The following is a 25,712-nucleotide window of genomic DNA, read 5'->3' on the forward strand; positions in this document are numbered from 1 at the left end:
TTCGGGATGTATAGGATTTGGCACAGTTATTTCCTAAATCATTTGGTAGAGTTTATTCCCCGCGAGGTAAATCCTTCACTTGCTTGAAGGTTCTAAATCAAGGTGGTCTCAAACCACTACCTACCTATTTACATATCGATGGCTAAGTTCTAACTACACGTACCTCAAGATTTGGCCGGTCTAAGTTAACACTGCTAATACAGTTAATAACAAATAAAATTCAAGCAAAAATCGACTTTTTGTTTGAAAATGCTTGTATGCTTCTTTTAAAGTTTTGTGTTTTTGGTTTTTAATTTCAATTAAAATTATATACAATTAAAAAAGTAAATCTTTTTTGCTCTCCTGAAAAGTTGCCGTTTTTGAGATACGTGTTATTAGAACTTAGCAATAGATATGCAGTCATTATGTCCCAGTAACTTAGTACTCTAGGCGTGCAGTAGTGCTTATATAAGGCGGTATTTGCTCAGGTTGAGCTGCACTACATACGACAGACTTCATAATTAAGAACGCTTATCAGTATGGAAAGGACAGAGCATAACTTCAGACTGCTTAAAAAGTACCTTGGACATGAAGTTGTTCCTCTTAGCGCTCCTGGAGATAATTATTGCTACGTTAGAAACTGCTGGCGTATTTTATTATGTTTAATTTAATTTATTTTTTTCGATAGCATGAGATTATTCCGAAAGTGTCCCTGTAACTTCAAATGCTCGAGTTTTTCCAGATGACCCAGTGTTTTCCAAGGGGGTTGCAATTTTTCTGACATATTTAGGTATATATCAATTTTCATTATTAAGTTAGCCATGAGAAAATGTTATTTGATCCGATTCGGTGCTGAAATTGGCGGTTATGTTTGCTACATGTACCTAATGGAGGATGGAGAACTTTGAGTTCGAATAACGGGCCGGGCCGAACGAGTTTTTCATTTCCCTCTTGTACCTGCCCGCATGTCCACGAGTTTAATCAATTTTTTTGAAAAAGTTTCGGAGTGGCAGACGACAATAATCGTTCATAAATTATAAACAGAGCTGCATTCGATAAAAGCTGATTAAAAAATCGCTGATTTGGAGACGAAATTTATGGGCGGAATTGAGAATTTTTTCGTCGATGTTGGCTCTCATTATCTAAAAATGTATGTTATCCTTTTCTTGCAATTTTTAGTCAGCCTCTTGCAGTTTCGTACGCTGTTTCCATGTGTTTTCTCAAATGGATTTGCGCTCTTATAAACCATGTAAAACTCTTTAAGGTTTATTTTTTCCGTCAGTCACCTCCAGTAACTAATAGCAAATATTTTGACCTGTCATTTGTCTCATTAACTGCACAATATACTAATTATTAATTCTTTCATTAATCAGCCATTTCAAACGTTTTTTCTTTAGATTTTGTTGTCGTTGTACAATCATAAAATGTCAAGGCCTGTGCTCTTGAATGTTGATGAAAATACTAATAAATATGTTTTTAAGTCATATTTGGAGGTTATTCATCGTATCGGCCTGATTTTCTGATTTATATGGCCCTATATCAAGGGCAATAATGAATAATAAATTTATTTCAATTTTAAGTCACAATTTTTATGCTCGGAAATATCAATATATATTTTATTTCAATAATTTCGAGCATGATAACGTTAAACCTGATAATGAACGAAGAAAATAATCTTTTCTAATTTAAAGAACTTTATTAGAGGAAATTTTCTTTTCTTAACCTTTCTGACACTATCCATGGTTTTACGCATGCAATAATTTTGAAGAAGAAACCCATTTTAAATAGGTACTTCGACAAACATGAGCGATTTTTTTAATCTTTGTAATTGTCATGTATATGACTCAAAATGGCTAATCTATGCATAAAAATTCAAAGACTATTCCACCAAAATTAGCAAAACTTTACCTTAAACAATCATTTCCGAATTTAAGATATGTCATTTTCTGCACTGCATACAGAAATACTTTTGAGAATTTTTCCACACTAGGGTGAAACTCATATGAAATGCTTCTTACCTCAGCGTGAAAAATGTATGCGAACCGAACAAATTATGGAATATATGCTATGGGACTATAAATGTTGACTCCGTTGAGGCCTTAATGCTTCCTCCATCCACCTGGCACTCCAGCACTCTTATCTCTCCCATCTCCGCAAAGAGGAGACTAAGAAGAGAGATACATGCTCTGGGAAAGAGGGCGGAGACCACCTTCTGGCACGTACCAACCAACCTACTCTTAGCTCTTAGTCCGGAGCAATTTAAGTGGACCCCTGGCGACCGACGTGGAATAGGCCAAGGAGAAGAGCACCCGTACACCTTAAAACCCTTCCCTCACGCATTCGGAGAGGTCCCTGTTGCTCCTAAAAGACCCTGGGACGACCCCCTGTTCCTCCCAACCAAACGCCCCACTCCGAAGGCCAGCCTTGTGTATACAGTGTACACACCTCGACGGCAGTGGGGAGAGGGTGTGTGTATATATATTCCCGCCGTACCCTTTGCTAGGGAAGGTGAGCTTGTCAGGTGGGGCGCGCGGGTGTTGGTAGTTGTATCTGGAGTGAGGCGGAGGGAGTTTGCGAGGGGGAGCGGTAGGTACTTCGCGCAAGCGCCCCGCGACCCGCCGGGCGCGGGAGGGGAAGGCGACTGGGCCGGGTGGGAATCGCTAGTTGCCCCAGCGACCTCGTCCCACCGGGAAGCACTTGACCGAGCTGCCGAGCGAGCGAGGAACAGGCGCGGCGTCGGCGGAGGCAAGAGCGAGAGTTGAAGTCAGCGAGCGGGAAGGTAGGCGCCGCCACGCCCCCATTCTCCCAGTCCCCGCGATAATCCACTCGGGTTTCCCTCTCGGAGAATCCCTTAACAGAACCAACCGACGCCTCGTGAACAAACGAAGGCGAGCGTTTTTCTGTATGCTTAAGCCTAGAAATACTTAAACCTAGGTGATCAGAGGTGCATTTTTCCCTCTCATAGAATCCTTTGGCAGAGCCAAGCGAGGCCTCGTGAACAGTCGAAGACGAACGTTTTTCTGTGTACTTAAGCTCATCCTTCAGAATCAAAGGTGTATTTTAATCGAGCCGTAATCGTAAAGTACCGATTGCCTTATTCATAATAGCCTAGTACTCCGAGGGAGATTACTCTTAGATGGAAAACTTGTCGAATTCTTTTTGTCGTCATATTGCTCTCTAAAAATACTGAATTTAACGTGTATCACCTCATGTTGCCATATAAACGCGACACCAATCGTTATTAAACCTGATTTTCTTACGAATTCTCGCATTATTTTATGGAAGTGAATTAACTCGATAAAAGGTAAACGCGCAAACATATTTTTACGCCGTTTTACGACGTTACTGTAGTGGATTCATTGTGTAGGTTTTAGTGTTTGTTATACATTTATTTAGATATCCTGTGGCGCTCTCTTCTTAGATAAGCACTTTTAAAGCTGTCATTGTCAAGATCATGTCACTTAAGAAGTATAAACAGCCAAATTAATGCACGCCATTCCATTTTCACTATCATTTAATTCACAGGATGGCAAAAAAAGGACTGCGGTCTTCGCTCAGAGTGCCTTTAGTGAGATACTGGTTGTCTTTGTCACTATCCATACCTTTATCATGGCATTGTAATGAAACGGGGGTTGACAAATAATAGTGTAAATAAATAATATTAAAATAATTGTGCGGGTGTTTCACAGCGTGTTTTCAAAGCGTTGCCACAACTGCCCGTTTTGGTAAACACATAAATAAATTTCAACGCTATTTTACTTCACAACCAGCTAAAACACGAGAAACTTTCTCCGATTATAATTTTTACGATCCAGAATGATGTGCATACTGGGTCGTTATCCAGACATTAGTGTTTGCGCCTCATTCATAGACCTTGGCCGATGTCTGGTTCACTTATTAAGTTAAGGTGTGGGCACTTTACTTCTACCTTTTCTCAGATGGTGGCTCATAAGTATACTTAGTTATGGCATTTTGAAATATTACAATCTTCTTGCTATGGGAGGGATAGGGCGATGGAAACCTCTCCAGTTTCTTTCGACCGGAAGATCTTTACCACTCGGAGTGCAAGATGCAGTAATGTCCTGCCGTAATGTTTCTCCCCGAAGAAGTTTTTCAAGCTTTTTATAAAAAAAACTGAGTTCCTTTCGAGCCTTGTATTAGCCATTAAGTAATATTGTTCAGCGACAAAGTTGTCGGCTCAAATTTTAAGTTCTTATGATTATTTTTGTCTCACTTTTGTAAATTGCTTGATGCATTGTCACCTCTTCTTCAGATGTACTACCCATAACTTGGAAATCCTTCACAAGTTATTCCTTTTATTCCTTTAGAAGGCATAAGATTGAATCCAAATAGTACCTGGCAAATTCATCAACTTCCTCCACTTTTCTTTTGCTAACCGCTATATTTTAATGGAAGGCTTGCCCTAATTTACCCTATTTTACCCTTACTTTATTATTTTATTTATTATATTTACCCTTTTTGTTGCATTAATGGTAACAAAAGTGCACTTCCTCTTCTTTGAATATTATTCGGATAGGAACTGCTCGGTATCTCTTCGTGGAAATAACTGGTATTTGAATGTAAATTTGATTGTATTTACTTGCTTAATCACTTCATTGTAATTCGCCCAACGTATTATCGTTCTTTGAACTCTCCCAGTATAAGATTCTCCTCGGCAGACAGTGGGGCTTCACGAGAAACGGCTCGAATTTGACCCGTCTTCCTTCGAGGGGATCGAAGGCAAGGTATGGCTGGAGTAAAAAACTCGTACGTGTTCCCGGAAGGTACTGTTTAATGGCACCAACAGGGGGTTCTACTATTTTGCGCCCATTCCAATAAAGGGATACCTTGTTCGATCAGCTTTTTACGTAACACCCAAATTTTGAATTTCGTATCCACTATTTGTCTCTTCATGCATTCCAGCTCTTACCAACAAGTCGATCGAAATCGACCTGACGATTTTACTTGGCCTACTTGTTGGCTGTTCTACTCTGAATACCGCATTATTTTATTCATTATACGAATGGAAAACCAAATTTGGTTAAGAATTGCCCACCCGCTTACCCTTGCGAAACGAAAGATACTAAAAGATAATTATCGGAATCAAATCGATTTCCTTCAAACGTAGCGTCCGACGTAGTATCAACTCAGCTATTCCTGTTCTTATTTCATCGTTTCATTTGCTTGAGAATCGGCCGTGCCTAAAAAAAGAGCTCAATAGAGACATTTTTATGCGGCACATAAAGACGAAAACATGTCAGCCATCTCTACCGTATTCAGACGTTGTATTTCAGGGGTGTGTGCTATGTAGCCAGAAGTAGACCCATCCGATTCCTTCGCTAAGTTTTCCTCCCCGTCAAGGGTCGCGTGGTAAGTATATATTAATGAAAGGCTACACTTCCGAGCGTCGCAACTAGCTCCCACGGATATGGCAAGGAAAGTTACATCACCTCCCGCGGCCTTGATCTTGTTTACGCTCTCGCCTTCTCCATCTGCTCTGCTTGCCTCTGGCTCGTGTGCCCTCAGTTCCTTTCCCTCCGTAATTATAGGCGCCACGGTCCCGAAATCATCGCGTGAATATCACTCTCTCCATGTCTACGAGATGGTTGAAACCTGTGGGGCTATAATTTTCCTCCGTCGAACACATACAAGGGGATCCTGAACTGGTGACACATTACGTCTGACTTCCTCTGGGTGATCATTTCCGCTGTTTCCCATCTTAAGAGGGCGGATCAATCCCACTCGACCGGTGTTTTTTTTCGCAAAGAATAATTCATTTTAAAATTACGCCGTAATCTTGAAATGCTCATGGCGTATAGAGTAGACCCTTGCAAATATTTTCCATTGTATCACGTTTGAAAATTTTATTTCAATATTTCTCACACATGAAATTTATATATTCGTGATAAAAGCAAGGCTGTATAATTTCTGCTCTAAAAATTTGCTCTGAAATCTGCTGAAAATTTCTGGAGGAAAAATCAAGTTTTAGGTGAGTAATTTGCAGCGAAATAAAAACAATATGTAAACGGTCGAAAATTTGTGATGCATCTTATTAAAACTCATCGTTAATATCGTCTTCGAGGAAAAGAATTTTTATGAGTGGGGAGTACTCACTCAGCTTCCGACTATGGGATCTCTAGTTTAAATTGCGGATAATGTGCTCGGAACTGAAAATAAAAAACGCAGTGCAGCCGGGAGATAAACTAGCAACCTTACCCTGAATATATGATAACTCACAAGAGTTTGGTACAGACAAGAGTAAGCTCTATGCTCAATTATTCAAACCGAACGATGCGTTAAATCAGTAAGTAATTAATATAAGTAAGGAATTAATGCCGCAAGTGAAAAGAAAAAGGTTAAGAAAACTATTCTGCGACCATCATTTTGTGCAAAACTATCTTAATCGAATGTAAAGCTTTAATTTTTTTAAGGAATAAAAGTCTTGTATTGTGATATACCTATTAAGATATTTTCTAATTAGGAGATAATCTTCCGGTTGTTTTCTGGCACTTGTAATGACCTCGTTAAATTTTATTCCCTGTCAAAAGTTCTGTGTTTCGTGAAAATGTTGGACAGCAGGCATATGTCTCAGAGCAATATAACCCTACGCAGGCAAAAAGTGCTGTATGATCTCAGTGCCTTACTCTGAGGCTTTTTCTCTCTCCGAAGAGGTGATGGCCTTTAGTCCGCAACGCTTCATTAGGGCAGCGGTGAGTTGAATGCGCTCACTCGGCCAAGTCTGACTCTAACGTTAAATGCCGTCGGGAGTCTGGAAGCTAATTAGCAATCCCTCGTTCTCTTTTACGTATTAACAATACCCGACCGCCGTGCCTGAATTTTTAATGCCGCAGTTTCCCTCTTCCGTATGTAATTTCCCATTTGGAACAGCGGCGCTTGGGGTTATTTGATATCCGAAGATTCGAATTCTATTGAGCGAGCCCTTGCGGTTTCTCGGAAGTCAAATTTTCCTCAAATCATGCCAATTATGTCGGAGTTTCCACTCGAGTTAACGCTTTGCTAGCGTAGGATGGCGAATGTGTACCGTTCTCTGGCTTGTCTGATGGTCCACTTAAAGGTCCACACTGCTCCAAAATTCGAGCAGTGTTTAGCTTCCTTCAGCCTTGCGGCCACCATAAAGGGAGGTCATTGGGGAGAAATTCGATACCCTGATTGCTTAGTAAACTTTCCGTTGTTACCGCAATCTACAGTCGATGCCCGGAAAATCAAATATTTGCATTGAAGTCTCCCCTACGGTTAAACGCCATTTATTGCGTATACGACGTTTGAAGTGTTGAGTTCCCACGTACTAGTTTATCTTCGACACCACCGATATTTTTCAAGTCTTGTGGATAATCGGAAAAACATTTGTGTCCGGCTAGAGAAAGCGAATTTTCCAAGATGAATATGGAAATGAATACCTAAGGTCCTATAGGTTCTTAATGCAATTATGATTCCCAAGCACGCAAAATGTTGAACATAAGCCTTCAGCGACCAGCTTCGTTTTGCTAATTTTTGAGATGGTAGCCTTAAGAATTTGTAGCAAACTTTAAAGAGAATCCACCTTGAAAGTGAGTCAACTTATAATTTTTTGCTTTCCTAATCAACGATTTCCACTTTGATACAGCTTTACTCAAGTTATCCAAAAGCCTAATTAAGCAATTTTGTCCGATTCTTCCTCATAAATGGTCTCTCAAATTGACATTTGCTCGCCAAAATGTTTTTGCATTAAGGGGAAATGTATGCATGCTAATGACATAACATGATTCATGTTTTGCTCGGATTAGTTTTTTATGCACGAAATTTCTGTTTGTAACTATTTATTGTGAGTGGTTTAATAGTGGATGGCACAAGAAGTACATAAAATAAAAACATAGTAATGAACTGGATACATTTTAAAAATTAAATTACCCGGAATTTTGCATAAGGAAAGAAATTTATTTTTTACTGGAACTTTAAAGTATTTAAACGTAATTGTTAGTTGTAAATGGTCGAATTTTTAAGACCTTTCCTTTACCTAATACTTGACTCATTTATTACAACAAAACTTTGAGCTAGTAACTGTACGCATCAGAATGAACAGATGAAGAGAGATGTGCAGCCTCTGAACCATTCCACTCTGCGTGTTGAGCTTGAAGATTACGCCTGTTTTACGGTCACCACTAAAGCAGCCTTGGTATAAAACTGCTCTTCGCTGTAAGCGCTCGCAGAAGAGTACTCCAAGAGGAATTAGGATAACAAGTGGTATACAAAGAACCCTATTCATTCCAGGATGTCACCTCGGGTTCTCACATTTGGAAGCCAATATCACCGCATGCGTCGGAATTTTCGTTGCTAAGAGACCCATAATTTAACTATCGAAGGGCGAATGTGTGCATGCCAATGAAATTTTGCTGTCTTTTACGTCGCACGAAATTTCGTGGGTTAAGCCATCCGTTGGATGCTGAGTACACCGATAGCGTTTTTTGCGAGTTTATTTGCAGTAGAGATTAATTCCACCAGCTCCGAGTCAACCTACCTAATTTTGCCTCACTGGGTGGTATGACCCCGTTACCTTTTTGGAAGCATATAAACTTGGCGCATTCTCACAGCGGAAAAAATATCTGCCTCACTCAATACCCTTTACTCGACCCAAGGGAGTTTTTCCTGACCCCAGCCTTTACGCCCTGGACTTACTGTTACGACGCAATGAAAACATGTTTTAGTGAGTGGAGGACGAGAAATAAAATCAGTATTTGAAGCACCTGTTCATAAAGTGAATATTATATTCCCAACTCCCCTTGAAGTGGCGATAAAATTCTTTTATTGGTAATGAAAAAGGGGGATCACCAAGGTCAGTAATCTCCGTTTACTACCACTGAATTTATTTTCAATGCTGATCTTACTGCTCTTCACCAACCATTATTTCGTCTAATGGTACCCTATAAAAGTAAGTTATTCCTCAGTTTTTGTGTTTTCTATCTTGTGAGCTATTATCTTGTACGTAATTATAACAACTAACTACAACGTAAATAATCAATAAAAGTAAGAAGAAGCTTGGATATTTAACTTTCAAAAATTTTCACCTGCCATTTGGACATGCAATCAGTATAGTGAAATACATAATTGAGAATGAATGAATAAAATGATAGCTGTACACTGCGACAATCACGAATGGTCTTGTCTGATGATTCAAATAATCAAATTTATCATAGGTATTTATAGTCAACGTCATAGTAGGTATCGACTTTATTAAATTATCGATAACGGGCGATTATCATTGGTAAGATAATTGACTAAAGCATCACCGCGAGATTAATAACTGATAACATGGCATGGAATTTTTATTCTTGGAGAAGGTGTCTGACAGCTAATGTTCTAAGCACCTTTAGGGGAGGCAAAATATTGGAGGTGCGGAGTTCCTGGCGTCGTCAGTATTCGTTCGTCTCCATCGTCAAAATGTCCTATCTGACAGATGACAGCTGTACTTAAAGAAGGTACCAACTCTCCACACAATATGTAAGTAAAATATGCAACGCTCCACACGATAAGTAAAAAATCACAGTTAGAGATTCTGTCAGAATATCATACATCAGCAAGCACAAACGTTTCAGTTCAATAATTTTGATGCCATTTGTCAAGTTAGAAGGCATTCAGTACTTTTTCTCGGTCGAAAATTAATTCTTTGAACAAATATTTTCGATGACTTTCTCGTAGCCCGACCGGAAAGACGAAAAATATCAGTTCTCATTCGGAGTGACCAGGCGTGGATCCAATTAGGGAGGGTTGGCGGAAACTGTCCCTTACAAATACTTTTGGACAGAATATTTTTCATACTAAATATATGCTTGACTCTCAGAAAGAAATGAATTGCAAGCATTATGGGAAAACGTGGTAATCGGTGAATATTGACAGCTTTAGCCAATTAGTGGGTGACACATTTAACGAGGGGATCACATATATGACATATTTGCGACAAAACCTAAAATAAGCTTGGATTCGAAAAACTTGTTGTGTAAAAGGTAGTATGTACACGTGGATGAATACTAAGGAACGGCCTCTTTACCGGAGATATTTAAGAGGTTAAGACTTGGCGGCCTTCTTTCCGGCGTCTGGACCCGTACTTAGTGTCTTCAAAGATGTACACGTTTCAGTTGATATTTAATTAGCAATTCACTAAACTGATTCATAGTAACAAGAGCATTTTACAGGAGAGGAAGGAGACACACATTTTATATATTCGGATGTGATTTTCTGTCTCTAACTTTAATGCATTTTAGTATGGTGATGAATTTTCATCGCTTCTATTGTAATTTTTTGGAAATGTCATCGAGTCGAGAATTTTCACTTTGGATAATTTTTTAGTGTAGCCTGCATCCACCAAAACAAATGGCCCAATGACCGCTTGCTTTTTTTCTCGTTCTTTGGAGTTCGTTTATTCAATTTTAATCTTTTTATTCAAAATTGGCCGAACCTATTGGTTTATTGCTGTCAGTTGTAAAAGTATTTTTTTTGACGAATTGCTGAATCAACATTAATGTCACAAATAACTTAATATCAGGCATGTATAATAGAATAGCATAATATAAATGCATAAATTTTTACATTATTACTATCGGCGAACGATAGGTGAACCATATTTCTTATGATCATGGCCCGGAAGAGTATTGAATATTATAAATATCAAAATGTACGATGATAGAGGCCATGGGTTGTTTTATACTCTATCATGCGAAGATTTCACCGAGTAACTTTGGCAATTTAAGTTTTTCCTCGCCGGCCTCGGTGGCAGTGGGGTAACGTTCTCGCCTGCCATAAGAGGTCGCGGGTTCGACTCCCGCCTGGGTAGGTTTCCCCGGTCCAGGGCATGGTTGTTTGTGCACGTTTACTTGTTACATTAGCTGAACACCCCGGTGTAAAATGGCCAATGAGAGTTGTATCCGGTGGTTTGAGAATAAAATAAAAATTAATAAAGCTTATTCATCGCTAAGTTTCGACTAGATCACGCTCCTCATTTACTATTATTTTAATTTGAGCAATAGTTAGGTATGTTTTTGCTGTGTGCCATTTGAGATTTTTGGTTCAAAAACTTGCTTATTATCCAAAATATACCGATTAGTTCCCTCAATTCGATTTTATAACGTATTTACCTTCTATTTCATGCATGAGGATTTGAGAATATTCTTCAATAGACGATACAGAAGATCCCGCGTTGGAAAATTGAATCACCGAAAACGGGAATATTATTAATGTAAAAGTATGCTTTATTTGCATCGAGAATCTAGAGTAGAAGGATATTAGAGTTAGAATAATTATCTGTCACAATCAAATACACTGCTTATCAGGGTTAACATCGTTGCTTATTTTCACCAATATTCACCGTACTATTTGAATTCATCCAAACCAAATCGTACTATCATAGTTTCTTATAAGTAGCATACTACTTAAGAGCTTAAGCAAAAATTGTCTTCCTTTAATTTTTATCCACTAACGTGGTATAAAATCGGCTACAAATGAAAATTAAAAATGTGGCCATTTATGTAACGTTTCGTTGCAGTTGTTTTTAAGTGGCGAATGGAGTGATTGAAATTGAAACAGTTGTATAGCCTTGCGTGCGTTGCTGCTTCTGTTATATTCATGAATATTGAGTATTTTCCCTTATGCTACGGCTGGAACTTTCCTCTGTGTTCTCGAGAGAGTTTCAGCCTACGTTGTAGAGCGTACTTTGAAGTTATCGCGAGCGAACAAGGGAGTTCTGATTGACGGTTGGAATTCCTGAGGGAATAAAAAAAGAGAGAATCCGTCGATCACGTCAAACTACCGAATTGCGCCTCGGTGAAATCGAAGCGGGGGAGGCGATCCATCACGCAATATTACCAGCGAGGCAGTGTGGGAATTCCAAAGAGGGAAGAGTTTTTTTTTCGGCCGGTCGTTTACAAAACACACCGTAGTTACACCCTCAGCCCGCGGATTGTTTTGGTGAGAGTGGTAGAAAGCTTCAATTAGCACCATCACAGTTATGTTTCTGCCCGCTCTCCGCCTTCCCATCCATTGTTTCCTACATCAGCTAGATACTAGAAGTCTACCGTTGATATTTATGCTAGAGGCACCGATATTCCACCTATTTTTATGTTTATGAAGTAGGACCGGAGTAGTGAAACATACACTTTTTGATTTTTTTAATGTATTTCGTCATTTTAGGAGATAAAATATGGTTTCTATTATGCTTAGAGAGTATCATTTTTCTAATTATCTCATCATAAAATTTTATTTGATGATTCTCACTGTAAACAACAACTATTTATTAATTAATTAATAGCTTTGATCCATATATATACACGCGCTTAGCCGCATGAATAGAGCCTATGAAAGCGACAGGTCTTGTAAAATGGTGTAATATTAGGTATAGTTTTTTTTTCGGCCGGTCGTTTACAAAACTTCCCGCGCTGACTTATTTCGGTTTGGCAAAGAGTTTTCGTTTATGACGAAATAGATAGTGCAGCTTAAAAACTTTCTCCAACTTTCCTTGACTGAAATGTCAAAAATATGGTTAAATCATCCTTAGGGAGTCTTTTTCATCTAATGGAACTATCGCTAATCTTCATTTTATCGTATTTTCATGTGGAAGATATTTCAAAATTCATAATAGCACGCATGTCGAAAACGCTACTGTCAACGTTAAATTATTTAATAATGAAAGCTTCTAATCCACTCATACATACGCTATTAAATGCGTAAATAGATCACAGGACCTCGAACGGTCTTGTGAAACAGGTTTGTATGATTATTTGGGTTAAATTTCTTTCGGTCGTGTAGGATTTTAACCTCATTTGGGAATAGATAGCAGCGAACAATTTAGTGAGAGCCATTGAGGCAGTACTGGCGTGGGTGGGAGACAACCTTTGCCGGACACGCGGTTATTGTATTGTTATTGCACTATACAAAATGAAATTGTAGCCATATTTAATCGGACCTCAAAATAACTTGATATTGATTTAAATTTTAAACCGAATTGTTTTTTTTTTTAATCATGAAAGCTTACTCAGTCTCCGTTTCCCTGCCGGGGACCTTTTACCTCGTTTCCACCGGGGCCCCTGGGTAACCAATGCGTCCTTGGTAATAGTGACCAGGGGTGATCATTGAGGCCATGACCCGCACATATTTTATTAAAAATTTGTAATATTTATTATTTTTTAACAGTTTTTGTATCTTAGTAAAGAGTAAAGGGAGTTTATATTCAAATGCATGCCTACAAGTCCCAAATACGAAGGCGTTTCAGTTTTATTTATCGTAGAGCATTGCACTCCCTAGAAAATTTTTACATGGGAGAATACCCTTCTCACCCGGGGGGTATTCCATACTCCCCGAACCCAGGTCGTGCCCTCCCCCCCAAATTTTGACGCTGAATCCGCCCCCTGGTACTACCTGTCTTAAAATGTCGTCGTGAAAGAGACCAAACTATCACTGGTGACCCCCTTCCTCACCTCACCCCTTTCCATGAGATGCATTAATCAGGATAATACGCGCCCATGCGTGCGACACGGAAGGGCCGTAGAAGTCAATTAGCTTCCAGTTTCGATCCTCCATCTATTCTCCCTTTTTATCACGTTTTTTCGTGTGCTTTTATTTGTTTTTTTCGGGAGCGAAAGGGTGCTCATCGACATGTTTGTCACGCAACTTATCGTGGGGCCTGCTGTCGCCGACGGCGAATTCAGCCAATAAAGCAAGGGAAAGGGGCCCTTAGCAGGGAAGGAAGGGATGGCGGATATGAGGAAAATCTATGGCAGCGGCGCGGCGTCATAGAATTATTGGCCCCTCGGACTGAATGTGAACGGGGAACTAATGAGAGGGCTTTCGACGGATAGAGCGTAAGCTTTGCTGTGGAGACGAACAATTGAATCATTAGTAGACCTACCGTATGGTGCTATAAGATATTTTGAGGAATTAATGTTTCTACTATACCTTAGATCTAGAAGTTTTTTATTTGTCAGTCGGTTTGAAATGGCTGAAAATATTCCCATTTAACATCATGGAAGCACTTTTCTATTTCACTTTCCTTAAATTTTACCGATCCAGGTTGCCGCAAATAATCCATTTTCATGGTATAATTTTCAGGGATTGAAAATGACAATATCCGTGGATACTGAGGTCGCTGGGAATTAAGAAGTGTTGAAATTGACAAGTACTTTCATTATTTTACATATAAAATATTTCCAACGAATAATGCCGGATAATTCTATCATTTATCGAAAATATTTCCAAACTATTTGTGGAGTAAAGAATGGAGTATATGACTTCCGTATAAATGTACCTTCAGTTCCATATATGCGTTTCTTATCTTAAACGCTGCGAATGACTTAAATTGTCGATCGTTAGTATTAAACTCTAGGATAAGTTTATAGAAAATACTAAAAATAACACTAATTGGTGAGATAAGTATGCTCAATTTTCGAATATTTTTTGAAGCCATTCAAACCTCATTTGCCAAACAAATCTCATTTGCTGATTCACCCTATTGAATTCATCAATTTATTCTCTATTGGCCTATTTTTACGCATTAAATTTCTAACTTCTTTCTAATTTCTTATATGTGTTCCATACGATAGGTTCGAAGTTGTCGTAACTCCTAGATACTTCACTTCGTCTGTTACCTTTATTTTTACTTCATCAACAGTATATACATGGGGACAGTTAGGCGAGCTCCGCAAGAAATATACCGCCATGCATTTGCTCATATAACGAGGTGATTCCGAGGTGCTATGACTTACAGGCTCGTAACTCCACAGACTATTATTCAGGGTATTTTTACTTTAATTTGGTCTCAATTTGCTTTCCAAACACACTTACGCGCATATCGCGTGCATAAATCTGCAGGTTGCTGAGGGAGAAATAGTCGCTTCCGTTCTCTGCCAGCGAAATGCCCGCTAACTAAAATAGGCGTGGCATGTCTTATCGGCAAGGTGTGCTTCGGAATTGCACACCCGACCTCCCGCGGCAGGTTGAAGCACGCCATGCTGCCTCGCCGTGACGGAGTTCTTAAATCTCTGCCATCAATTGAAGTACCTGCACGACCAACGCGTCGCAGATCTTACAGCGACCGTTTAGCCTAGAGAGAGAGTACCTGAGTGACGGTTTAACCGATCGGCGACGGAAATAGCCCACCACGGTGTTAGGAAGTTATTTCAGGCGTCTCCCAGAGAGTAACATGCTCGTGACGTTTAAAATTCAATGCTTCCATCGATTACAAACGACGCACAACAGGTCGTCAGCGTTATTGGGTTTTCATAAATCACCTCGTTTTATATCCTCGGATGCAAGATCAAAGGGCGGCATAAGGTGGTTTCGTTTTTAACTTTATGTGTTGACATACTGCTTTCTGTGGAATCGTTCAAAATGTCCGCTTCTTTTTCTTTTACTTTCATAATTTAGAACTCAATTTGTTCTTCTATTACCTTGCCAGATTTAATAACGATAAAAATTATGCAAATATCTCTTTGAAGCTTGTATTTGAGGTAGTAAAATTTTCAATCCTTCAGAGATTCAATACTAAGGTTGGTTTAGGATCGGTGAGGGTAGAGCTCGTCCCGGATTTAGAGGCAGACATGTGAAATTTATCCTCTCAGTATCCTCTCAGGGGGGCAGTTTCTTTCCCTTGACTACATCTACATCATACCCTGAGATCCAGCTCTAGGGAGTTTGGCAGGGGGTGGTCGAAAACCAGGATACAGCATAAAAGAGGGTTCCCACATGCACACCACACAGCCATAAAAATGTTATGCATGCTGGAAAATTATACTTCCACATTCATGCGAAGGCAAAACTTGCCTACTACTCATCGATGTAAAACTGCAAATCCTACGAAGTTAAAACTTGCAAAATTTGCCATTATAAATGATTGGAAAATTTAGACTCACTCTTTGATCTCACGCTTTAGGGTTCTCTCAAACTGCTAGAGCTCAAGTTTTTAGCGTGAGTCCGAAGACTTCACCTGGGATTAGAACCCGTAATCCTCCGATCATTATACCCACTGAGCTTTCTCCCTTTGCACTGGTTTGTGGAGATATAATGGCATTTGAATCATCCTGAGGAAATTGTTTAAATATCGGTCTATAAATATAAATGGGTTGATTTTTTTTCATTCAGTTACATTTTTCATTCACGAAACCCTTGTATTCGTTTTATGCCCGGTCGAAAATTCAGCCCGAGGGTCCTGAATGCGGATTGAAAAGCACCGTAGTGCGTTCATTTTATATGTTTTTCATCTCAATTGAATGCCGGTCAACCCTCGAATTCATTTTTCTCATCTTAATTGGCGAAGGGAATTTTGGTCTCTCTAATTGGAATTTTCTCATCTTCGACTTAAAGTATGTTAAAACTCCAACTGAATCTCGAAAGAGAGAGCATTGATTAAAATCATTTACTTTGGAATCTAATGAAATTGTGGCCCCGTTTAATTGGATTCCAAAGCTTATATTCGCATGGAAAGCCTCTTCGCTGCTTCAATCAGTCAATATAACTTGAAATCAGCATGAAGTGCGTAATAATGATGTGGCCTCAGCTTCGGTTATTTATAGTTTAATGGCGATACATGCATTTTCCTTAAAGCATACATCAAATGTTTTTACAGATTTTACTTCTATTTTAGCCTAAAAAATAATGCGAAAGAACTTATCTTTACCTCAGACAGTAGAAACCCACATTAACAACTAGGTTGAATATCTGGTCAGGTTTTAAAGCCCTAGTTAAGCCTCTCATATATTAAAAAATCGCACTGAAATCGATGTTAAGGACCCCTATTGAAAACTAAATACCCTTTTAGCAAAATTTGTAGAGAAGAACAGTCTCCCATTGTTCCTTTTCCTTCTTCGTCCCTCCTTTCTTTAGGTATTATACTTGGAGAATAGAAGATTAAAAATCCCTAGTATTCTGCTTCCTCTCAGACAATTGCCACGTATGGATTCACACAGCTTCTGCTGGAGAATATATTTTATTTTTATTGTTAAATTCTGCTTCATCTATCTCATTCCATACTCTCTTAATTTAAAGCAACCGTCCATCCCCTTGTGGTTCAGTGGACGTAGTGAATGGTGCATTTCAAAGAAAACGGTAGATTGACCTTGAATGGAAATGGTTTAACGCTCTTAAAGAAGGAATAATTTCATAAAACTTTGGCACACTGCAAACTTAGGTATTTATGACTCAAGGAGAGTAAAAGATGCAGTAAGGTGAGCCAAATAAATTTTGATACACCCCCTTCATTGTTTGAAAGCTTGTAAAAAGCCAGTCAAAAATTGTTTTTGTGGATAAATTCAACGGTAGAATGCAAAGAATGGGGCAAATTTTACATGACTAAAAGATTGATCTGTTTTTTTATTTTCCACATTTTTATGTATTGCGGTTTTTAATAATGGGAGCCTCGGCGGCAGCGGGGTAAAGTCCTCGCCTGCCGAGCAGGAGGTCGCGGGTTCAATTCCCGCCTGGGCAGCTTGCCCCTATCCAGGGCATTGGTGTTCGTACAGGTTTAAATGTAAATTTGTTGAAAACTCCGATATAAAATGGTCAATATATGCTTTGTTCGATGGTATGGGAATAGAATTAATAAATAAAATTCACTTATTTATTTTGACTGCTTTGTAATACGTATAAATTAATTATTAATTGTAAAAGTGAGGGCTGAATTAGAAGTAGTAATGAAAGTTTCAAGGAATTCGTTTTCTCAAAAACAAAGGCTCTTTCGTAATATCGTTTGTGAGAAAGGTTATTGATATCTAGGTACCGAAAAGTCTTGCCCAGCAATTATTTTTTTAAATATCTCTAATTAAATTAATCTCCTTATGATTTTCACTAATTTCGTGGCTAAAATATCCTTATTGGGAGTCCCTAGACCCTTGCGCGAATCACTTTGTTCGCCGACTGCCCTACAACGTGCGGTTCCCCGTGAAAGTTCTTTTACGATTATTCTTGCTCGGATGGCTGAGCCATCAGATGCGGGAGTCGAGGGAAAGGGGTAATGGTCCCCGGTGTTCACGTGAGTACATGGCCCGAATCTTGGGGGTCCCACTTTATCTCCACTACCCTCTCCCCCTCCCATCGACCACAATGACACACTCCATGGATGACAACCGCATTGCGGGACCTCCCCGAGATGGTGCTCCGAAAGTTTTTTTGGAAAGACAAGTTCCCAAACTCGTATTGGGTCACGTAAAATATCTCGCATCATTGGCACAGCCAGTTACACTCTTATTGGACGATAAGAATCAAATTACGAGTGTAATAACGGGAGTTCATAAGCAAAAAACGTAACAACAGCATTACAGGACGATAAAAAATAGATTTGAAAATATAAGCGATCGATTTAAGGGTGAAGCGAAAAATTTCCAGCTGCTAATATTGCATGAAAGTATGATACTGAGGTTTATTGGGGTACTAAATGCACAACTACAGCTATCCAGAAATGAATGCGGAATAATATTCAGATTAATTCAGATGGTTTCCACAACCAATGTTCAAAAGTGTACTTATTAATTTATTTCCATGCCACCTAGAACGGCTCTAAACGGCCTTTAACATGCTAACAATTTAACATGCACAAACAACTATGTCCTGGATATGGGTAACTTACCAAGGCGGGACTCGAACCCGCGACCTCCTGTTTGGCAGGCGAGGACTTACCCCGCTGCCACCGAGGCCGGCATATTTGACAATTTAGAGAGTAATAAATTAGTGAGGCTAAAATTAATTTGCATGTTTTATCTTCATGGGTAATGATTATTGAAATCTAAAACGCCAAGCATGCTTACAGAAATTCTAGAGATTAGAAGTGTGATTCACACTTATGGACCACGCTTAGCTTCTTTTTCCTACTTTTAAGTAAATGAAGCAACTCGGCTATCTACCTCCGATGCTTCATTCTATGCACCTTAAGCAGCTCCTATATAAGGACAATTTACAAATATTTATTTTGTAAAGGCTGCTTTAATATAATATAAAGCTGGCTAATATTGAAAATTAATTGAAAATAGCAAAGTATCAAATATTTTTGTTCATTGACAGAAGGAATTGCGCCGTCGAGGGATCCATCAACAGTGTGGACGTGAACTTGCATGGAATAAAATGAACTTGTAGTAACGAGTGAAACATTTCGTGGAATATTGAAGCAGTAAGCACTGCTTTAATGTTATGTAAAGCTGACTAATATTGAAAATTTGAAGAAAACTAGTAGATAGCCAAATATTTTTATTTCTTTGGATAGCGCTGCAAAGGGATCCATCAGCGGCGTGGACTCGAACTTGAAATAAAATGAACTAGGAGTAAAACATTGCGTGGAGGTAAATAAAAACACAAATGCCCGCCCATTCTCTATAAGCCCCAGGGCGAGGACTATAAAGAAATCCAGTCGAGAGGGCACTGTCAACGCCGTGACTATATAAATAAAAGCAACGCCCGCAATGTCTATGAGCACGTGCACTGAGTCGGTGATGCACTATAGCTTTGGTGAAGTGTCCCCGAGCTCGCCCAAACCTCGGCGTTTTGAGCGAATTTACGGCCCCTATATCCAACGGACCGACACCCCTCCTGATTCCTCCCCCACTCCACAGCACCACATCCCATCTCACCACTCGCTTGCAACAATGTGGCTTCCTCCTTCTCCCCTCCCCTAGGGCTGTCTGTTTCCAACCCCCATCGCCCAAAGCCACACTCTCTGGTGGTATAGTACATAGATACATCCACCCGCCCACCTCCCACCCAGCCGTCTCACTTTCCAAGCCGACCGATCGTAAAAAGAAACCCCTCATAATATGTCGCCGCCACCGTGTGACGCAAGGGAGAGCGGCGGAAAGGTAGCAGCTCTTTGACACCGCCATCTCGGACACCGGCGAGCTTTTTCTATTTTGGCCGGGCCCGCACCGCCCGCCCTCCCAGGCCCGGGAAGCTGTCCACCCACGCCCGACCCGCTCACCTCTTGTCCATTTCGGTCGACGCTTTCGGATGGGCGAGCGATAATTGAGTTCATTTTTGGCAATCTGAGTCGGTGAATGAGCGATGTTTGAAGTAGTGGATGTTGAGAAGAAACTAACGTCCGTCTGAAATTGGTTCCAAAATTTGGGAAAATATTTGAAATAGAATTGGAAGCTCTGAGTAATATGTTTTTGTTAAAGAAATAGTGCAACTAAGAAATTATCTGGGAATGGTATCTTTGGAGACAGTTCGATATGAGGTGATTTTTATTTCATTTTACAAAATTAAGGAAAACATTCAAAATAGAATTGGAAAGTCTGAGATGTGTGATTTGGTCAAAGAAATAGTGCAACTAAGAAATTATCTGGGAATGAAGGTGTCTTTGGAGACAGTTCGATATGAGGTGATTTTTATTTTAATTTACAAAATTGAGGAAAATATTTGAAATAGAACTGGAAAGTCTGAGAAATGTGATTTGGTTAAAGACGGTGCAATTAAGAAATTACCTGTGAATGAAAAAGACATTGTAGGCAGATATCGAATTGATATTAATTTTACAGATATATGCAAAGCTACAAGTCACCTCAAATTACATCAGCTCACTCACTCATGAATTCAACCCGAGGGCTGGTTTGCCTGGGTGAGGGTTAAGCTCACCGCAGAGTAAGCCAAAGTCGTGAGATTTCAAACGCTCGGGTGAGGAGGGAAAGTTTCTATTCCTCAGCAATCTCTCACTTCTAGGATTTTTTGAGGTAGTCCAAAAGGTTTCTACGGAATTCGAACCCCGAAGCCTTCGATCAGTATTCTAATGCTTTATTCACCGAATCAACGGTCTACCCTGCTCTCTATCATGAATCAAGATTTAGGGAAGAATAGAGATTTTAATCAAATTTCGATTCCTCAATAAAAGGTTTGCTGAAATTTATTTGAGACTGAAATTTTAGTGGCGAGGCAAATATTTTCGGACTCATGATATGGGAAACAATCATCTTGAAAACTGGGCTACTACGTTTTTTGACTCGATCTTTCAGGATAGAAAAACCTACATGTCTATGTTTCCTTCCTTTGTATGGTTAGAAGAATAATAAAGAAAGCCCGAACGGAAAGGCGAACAACTCACAAACTGGGACATGCTAACCCAGCGCAATCATTTCCGTAAATAGAGAGGCAGTCCCCGCCCAGTTGTAAGCCGAGGGAAGGAATAAAGGACTTCATGAGCAGTTCTTTTCTTTTCTTAAAAACGAGAGAGATTAAAGATGGCTTCCAATCGATAGTCGCGTAAAACGAGTAAAATACTGGTAAAAAATTCATGAGCCAATTTCTTTCCTTGTCTCTTTAGATTTTTCATTTTTACTGGGAGTACACTTTTACTTTGTTTCGTACGTAGTGATTTCAGTCTTTTTGCCTTTGACCAGCGAGACATTTATTTACTGTACGAATATCTCTTACAGTCTACTATTGTATTTACTTCTTTTATTCAATTTTCTGATATTTTTACGTACACCCCTGAACGAAGAAAATAAAAGGAATGTAAATTAAATACCAATTATCTGATTTAATATATCTTAGTGACAATAGATGGATATACTTTTTCCCTTCCCTCCCCTGATTTCATATTCTCCTTAGGAGTACAGTTTTACTTCTTCCCGTACGTAGTGATTGGAGCCTTTTTGCCTTTGACTAGCGAGATATCTTTTTACAGCCCAAACATCCCTTTTAGTCTATTATTTTATTTACCTTTTTTGTTGAAAAATATTATGTTTTCACGGTCACCCCTGAATGGCAAGATGATTCAACGCTTAGATTCCAAACTCTGTGAGTGAATTCCTCTTTTTGAAGAATAATTTAGATTTTTTACAAAGGATTTAAAGATGGATTCGAAATAGATAAACTTTAAATATTGGCTCCTGTTAATCGAAAAAACTTCGTCTGAGATTTTATGGCTATTTGATTTGATAATTATATCGATCATAATTTTTTTGTGTGTTTCGATAAAGTCCTTTTTTCATAGTTTCCATTTGAATGACCAAATGAGCTGTCCTCGGTGGCGGGGGGGTAAATTCCTTGCCTGTTACACAAAAGGTCGCGGATTCGAGTTCCGCCTGAGTAGGTTGCCTCTATACAGGGAATGGATGTTCGTTTGCGTTAAATTGTTAAGTAAAAATCCCCGAATTAAAAGGCTAATGGCAGTGTTTTCGGTGGTTCATGAATAAATAAAAAATAAATGTGTTTTGCGTACTCAAGGGAAATCGTTCAGTATCCGTTGATGGAAACGCCATCACCTCATGCTAAGTACCAGCTACACGGCATATTGATGGCAGGGTACAGCGCAAATGCATTGATCCTTATCCTGCTCATTCCCTCCCTTTCTCCATCCTCATCTTGAGTTTCTCCGTGACTTGGGAGAGCCGTCAGCGAGGGGTCGTCGTCGGAATCTTCTCCCTCTTGCCTCGAGTGGTTTGCACACGCCGCGCCGTTGCTCGGGGCGCGGAGGTGAAGTGGCCGGAGTAATTGAGGAGAGCAGCCACTCACTCCGTCTGCTGCGCTCCGATGGCTAAACTATCCGTCGCGACTCCTCTGATCGACTTCTTCAAAGTGCCTCCGGGTCACTGCGCGCGCAATTCAGATCAAGATGAAGGTTCTTTCGCTCGCGGGGCAAATCTCATTTAATCGAATGTTTTCATTTTAAAATTAATCTCTCATGTATATTTCCTCTTTGATTATATTTTTGACCGCATACAACTTCCTTGATGCCGTTAAAAATCAAGGACACCTTTCTGGGTGGTAAAGGAATTAGTTCAAATGTATTTTATTATTATTAATTATTTTTTATTAAAAAATATTTCTCTATTTTCTTTCCCCATGCTTGTCTTACATTTACATCTTTTCCTGATGGTATTTCAACCACTGTCCTAAAAAAAATCACAGTCGATGGAATCAATATGAGCCTACGTAGTATTTTTTCACGCACGGCCCTTTAGGACTTTCAGAGAGCTTGTGACTTTTTACTTTTCCCGGTAGGAAAATTTAGGAGTTAACCCATGGTTTAAGGCAATTTTTTGTAGAAATAGATAAATAGTGGCGCATTATTAATGATCAAGTTCTGGAATATCAAGAGCAACTTTAGATTCATTTTATTATTATTTCTATTTTTCCGTAAGAGCCCATGTTTTTTCACAATTATTGGCGGAATACAGGTCACAAATGAAGAACGTTAGGTCAATATAAACTTTAAAAAAATGCATGCGATTGTTCAAAGTTAACATCCAAAAGGCACCATAGGACTGAAAGGTTTATCAAGATCATTTAGGTATAAATGTCGAAATGCAGTATTTTATCACGTTTAACAAAATTTATGAAAACACTGTTCGGCATTTGAATACACAAGCTAGAACCTATTGTAAGAATATGATTTAATAAAAGAAAATTGCTATTCATGCCTTGCTACCTAATCCTACTTTTTCGCCTCATCAGAGTTATGACGTTGATAGAATGACGCTAGAAAACGAATTTTTCCACTTTTCCACAAAAATTTGGAAGAAAAGACAGGATTTAAAAAAGTTACATTGCAATTTATTTATTTGGTTTAAGTCATTAGTCTGTCTTTATCCATTCTTTGAGTGATATCTGAATAAGCCTTTTTTACTCAACCGAAAATGACAATTTAGTTCTCCTATAACATTTTACCTTTACCAGTTTATGTTTCTACATTTCATGTCCTTTTTTTCTTTAGCTCTGACATTTGGTGGTAATGTGAATATTCTTTTCCCCTATTTAAACTTTTTAAATTTATTACGAGGATTTTATTGTTGCATAAAAGAATTAATGAGCTGTTTTTGTTATCCCCGTATTGCCATTTTAATCCACTCAACAATAGGATCATAATGTTTTTTCAAATCAAAGTGAATGAGCAGAACGTAAGCCGTAAGCGCTTTATATTGGTTGTTTTCAAATTAAACAAATCATCTCGATATTTGTTTATTAATGACAGATAATTATCCCTCGTTTTTGCTTTTTTTTAACCAGCTGATAACTTCTAACCCGGTCTGGCTGTTCTGCGTGAAATTTGTCTGAACCCCATCTTGATTAATGAATATAGGATAAATTGACATAAATTTAAGCTCTATGGTCGTTGCATATTTTTCTATTTTACGATGAGTTTGCATGCGATTGATAAATCGTATTCCTTTATACTTTGTGGTATCAGCTTATTATTATCACCGTTAAATTGGAATAAAAATAATAAAATCCGAATTTACCACATGGTAACGTTCATTTCAATAATGAGCATGCCTGTCAGTGGGGATACCAGCATTTTTAACGATAAGATGAATAAATATGAGGTATATATGTATTGATTTGGGAATCTCTTACGATGACATGAGTTTTTTGTGATCGAAATGCTGTCTCGACGTCTAGGTAAGTGGATCACACTTTCTTGTGAGATAGAACAACTAAGTTTCTTAGAGAGAAGCTCTTCGGAAATCAAGTGAAGTTCGAGGAGCGGCCCCTTAGATTCAAAGTTGCATATTATTTCCGTTCCCTCTTTTCCTCTCTCCAACACTAGGAAACATTTCCACCCTGAAGGAGTTCCCCACCGGAATCTTTTCTTCTTCTCCGCCCACGCTTCTCCCGAATCCTGAGCGGCAACATCGGTGGAATATCGAACAGATTTCGGCCACCATCTGCACTCTATAGTCTGCCTTTACTCTCCTCAAACTTTCTGCCGGATGTTGAAGCGTTGCGCTTGAGTAATGAACCTTTGTGGCAGTAATTAATTCAGAAATGGCACTCTTAGAACCATAGGAGGAAGTTTACTTATGGTTAAGCAATCATTTGGTCGAGGGTGTACTTACACTAGGAAATGCCCGTACTTTGATGCTGAAATTTTCTACACATATTAGTAATTCTAACAAATTTACACCGAATAAATTGCCAAACACTGAATATATTGACTTAAAAATTTGTATTTGGCAAAATGTTGACTCTCAAGTTATCTTATCATTGGTACAACTTATAAATCAGAATTTATCCTAAACGCCGAATCCTTATTTTTTAACGCGTAGCTCAACTCTTTTTATATTGATTTTCGAAAAATAAATGCATTTATTTGCTTCCTAAAACTATTCCATTCGCCTTAAAAATGACGAACAGTGGCTATACTATCAAAAAATGGGTAATTTTTCTCTTCTTCCCGAATTTGAGGTTACACTGACTTGTGGAGGTTGGAAGTAATCCTAATCAGCTAGTTGTTGTTATTTTAGCATTTTTAGCACAGTAATGCTATCGCCTTGTCTATACGTCTTATTGATCTTTATCTTTCCTCTTTCTTGTATTAAATTAATATCGATCGCCGATATAAAAATTAAGATGAAAAAAATAATATTTGCCAAGGATTATATTTAAAATTAAAGCCAGGTTTCCGGACGACACTAATTATGCGTTTCCTGAAACCTGGAGGGTAAATTAAGAAAAGGAATTCCAACGGATTTTAATCCTAGCCTGGCATGGTTTCGTCTTCTATTTGAAGGAAACGTTGAATGGGGACTTATCTGAAGAAAAGAATAATGAACTCCATATAGTGTATAAGTCATGTTAATGGGTTTAGAAGCCAATCTTCGCGCCCCAGAGCTGCAGAAAGTAGGAAAGATTCTGGCAGTGCTTTTACTTACGGACATCTCCTACGGGATTATTTGGAGATTATGGAAAACTTCTCTTTCGGCACGCGCGAATAGGAAAGCCGGAAAGAATCCATTTAGACGCTGATGGACTGTGTATGGACGTCAAGCTGGTGAGAG

The 25,712-nt window shown here is 38.9% G+C and overlaps 1 protein-coding gene across 3 annotated transcripts in view; it reads left to right on the forward strand.

Annotated features, from left to right (window-relative positions):
- Positions 1-2,633: 2,633 nt before the first annotated feature.
- Positions 2,634-25,712, forward strand: part of LOC124156120 (calbindin-32) — a 262,639-nt gene continuing 239,560 nt past the window's right edge. For all 3 annotated transcript variants that reach the window (XM_046530454.1, XM_046530456.1, XM_046530455.1), the window contains exon 1: positions 2,634-2,758. The gene's annotated coding sequence lies outside the window, so the exon portion shown is untranslated. The remainder of the gene's footprint in view (positions 2,759-25,712) is intronic.

The sequence above is a fragment of the Ischnura elegans genome, chromosome 3, assembly GCF_921293095.1.
Source record: "Ischnura elegans chromosome 3, ioIscEleg1.1, whole genome shotgun sequence".
Taxonomy (NCBI): Eukaryota; Metazoa; Arthropoda; class Insecta; order Odonata; family Coenagrionidae; genus Ischnura; species Ischnura elegans.